Here is a 3,353-nt window from a genome sequence, read left to right as displayed (position 1 = left end):
TTGGCGAACGGTATCAACCTGATTAACTTGTGAGTAGACTGGTAAGTGTCTCAAAGCTGCATAATCTTATTCTTACCATCTCTTGTGCATAATCTCACACCAGGGGACATGATGAGGGTGGCTGAGTGAGACGCTAGTGGTCGCCGAAGAACCCATCTCATCTTGGGAGTTCTGGTAATTCCCAATCTTATCTCATACAGGCTTTTGACAGCAAGCTGTTTTAGTTTTATTTCCAACACAGTCAACCCAGGGCTCTAGACATGGAAAAATATAAGTAAGGAACATGCTGTAACGTGCTTATGGAAATGTCCAGCACGATGCAGTGTGGAATTGAGAGCAGAACAGATAGCAAAATGGCTCAAAGCACAAGCCCAGACCCCCTGAAGCTTCTGTTGTGCGCTACGGTCTAACTTTTTGCCCATCTCGTGGCTCATCTTGTGTGAGCAGCGATTCACTCGTGGCTGAAGTGGCGCCATGGTGTCAGGTCTTAGGCACAATAAAGCCACTGTCATCTTGGAAACCACTTGACCCACCAGGATGAGAGCAGATCCCCACTGTATATAGGTTTTAGAATGCTGAAGGGCAAGGTTGAAGGGCCAAGTCCAGACTCAGCCACTCAGGTCAGGTGAGGGACCAAAAATATATCTGAGCTAGTGGTGTCAATTGTGCTGGTGAATGGATCACTCTATTGAGTGGCAAGGGACTGAGTATATATCACAGTCTATGAGGCCATGCGGTTTAGTCAAGCTGTTTTATTCCTATTCCCAGCATATATTAAACCACAATCAACATATACAGAGCTCTTGCAGACTTGAAAGAAACAATTCAAGCTCTTACAGAAATGCCCAGCCCACGAAGCAGAGTGGAAAGGAGAGCACAACAGATAACATATGACACTTGCTCAAAACACAAGCCCTGACCCATGGAGCTTGTCCTGGACCATGCGGTCGAGCTTCTCCCCCATCTCATGGCTCATGTGGTTCGCCCAGTCCCCAACTTCTCCCTTTCTATAGAACACGGAGTTATCAACGTGAACTTTATTCCCGTGACTGACGCCGCCGACCTGGTTCACCTCCAGGCCGGTGAGCGTCTCGAAGCTGCACATCCTCGCCACCTCCTCCGCCACGCCGGACCTCTCCTCCTCCTCGGTCAGCGGGACGCCGAGGAAGCTTCCGAGCCTCCTCACTACCTGCGCCGGGTCCAGCTTGATCTCCTCGTACTTGAGGAAGAGGACGGTGTCCGGCCTCGCCACGCTCTCCTCCCAGTACTCGAGGCAGTGGTCCCAAAAGGGGCCGTAGGGCGAGAACCCCTCGCAGAACATGCCGTAGGCGTCGTCCATCGACAGGCCGGTGCCGCCGCCCCGCGCCACCAGCTTGTTCTCAAAGTGCAGCCTGGAGACGAGCGTGTCCTTGGGGTCCCGGCACAGGTACACGACCCGGCAGCCGAGCGACCGCATCTCCGGCCTGAGCAGCGACATGGGCATGTGCGTGGCGAGGAGCCTCGGGGACGGGAGCGCGCCAAGGTCAACATGGCCACCGGCAGCGCCAAGGATCTCGATGAACGGCACGAGGTGCTGCGGGTGGCGGGTGAGGAGCGGGTGGTCGGCGCCAAGGCCGTGGCGGGAGCGGGAACGGTTGACGATGGTGAAGGCGAGGGCCTTGAGCCAGGTGGTGCCGCACTTGGGCTGTGTGGCAAGGACGATGTCGTCGGCCCGGGGTGCGAAGTCCCGGCTGGCGCGCAGGACCCCCTCGAGGATCCCCGGCTTGAACCAGTAGCCCTTGTACCGGATGAGCGGCTGCGCCCACCACTCCACCACTCCCTTGACGGGAGCGAGGATATGAAGTCCTTGAGGCTCTCTCCGGATAGGGCGTCTTTCGGTGAGCTCTCGGTGGCGGTCGCGGTGGCACTCTCTGGTGAACTCATCGGTTGAGCTGCTGGTGCTGCCGGTTGGGCCATGGCTGGTGTGGAAGGGGAGGCGAAGCTGCCCGGCCGTCTTGGCTATGATTTGAATGGCTATTGAAGGATCAGGATCACATCGAGCCGCTATAGTTTATGGAGGGAGCAGGATCTCATGGCGCCTAAACTAATTACAAATTTAGAACACGACGCATCCGGGACTTACTTTAATTCTGACCCATGCATGCATGGCTCCAACGACTCGCACTAATCAGATCGTGCACTCCAAAGTGACATGTCCCTTAGAGATAATTGGATCGAAAATAAAGCTAATGTATCCCGACCAAAATATATATCCAAGTGGTTACATAGCATAATTGAAGTGAACACTAGGAGGATGCAACAAACCAGGACAAAGGTTTCAAGAATATATTACAAGGGATATGCATCTCATCTTGTAAGTGCATCTAGTGCCCCTTAGTGATTTTGGTGTATTGAAGACTTATAGGTTAAGGAACTAATGTGTTTATGAGTGTACACATGTCTATAAGTTTATAAGGAGTTTGATATTTACAGAGAAAGTCGACCCCTGAAAATAAAGTTCTTCGACTGAAGACTTTGAATTTCTGAAGACTTTCTGAAGACTTTGAAAGTGAAGAAATTGGTGTGACCTTGAAGACTTGGTATTCATTTGACGAATATGAAGCGTGAAGACTTTTGTTTTCGTAGTTTCATTTTCTATTTGTTGAGTCATTGGAAACACCGTACTGTTAAACGGGGTCGAGGAAATACTAAGAAAAATTTCCATGTGATGCTCAACTCAAAATACTACACCTACCAATCCCTTCGAGTGAAGCCATTGGAAATCTCATACAATTCTGTCAATTCCTTCAGCGACAGACACGAAGTTCTTCTGGTCACTGAGGAATTTGTTCTGACTGAGGAGTTAGGAATTCGCCAGTGCGGATTGCCTACACAGTGAGGAACATGATAGCCCTGAGGAATTTGAACCTCAAATTCCGACCGTTGCTGTGCTACGCGCCAGCTGTTCCAAAATATCTTATCCACCTAACGGTCATATCATTGAAGGGCATGTATGTTTTATCATGTCGGACTGCTCTCTAGGCTATAAATAGCCGCCCCCTACAACCACTAGCTAGTTGGCTGCTCTGAGAGAAACTGACACTTGTCATTTTAGAGCATTCCATCCTCCGAGGACTTTGAGCGAAAATCATCAAGTGAGGAAAAACCCAAACCCAAACACCTACAAACCCAAAGTGATACTGCGTGGATCCGACGCTTGTTACCTTTGAAGACCGTGCTTCTTCCAGACGGTTAGGCGTCATGGTCTGGAGCATCCAAGAGGAATTGTGGATCGCCGAGTGACCGAGTTTGTAAAGGTTTGGAAGTCAACTGAAGACTTACCACGATTGCTTGGGCGAGGTCTGTGTGACCTT

General features: G+C 50.8%; 1 pseudogene; it reads right to left on the bottom strand.

Moving 5' to 3' along the window:
- Positions 1-737: 737 nt before the first annotated feature.
- LOC119347124 lies at positions 738-1,972 on the bottom strand (annotated as a pseudogene).
- Between the last annotated feature and the right edge of the window lie 1,381 nt (positions 1,973-3,353).

Source organism: Triticum dicoccoides, unplaced genomic scaffold (assembly GCF_002162155.2).
Source record: "Triticum dicoccoides isolate Atlit2015 ecotype Zavitan unplaced genomic scaffold, WEW_v2.0 scaffold59314, whole genome shotgun sequence".
Taxonomy (NCBI): Eukaryota; Viridiplantae; Streptophyta; class Magnoliopsida; order Poales; family Poaceae; genus Triticum; species Triticum dicoccoides.
Note: the sequence above shows the minus strand (reverse complement) of the source record. Positions and strands in the feature narration are given on the sequence as shown.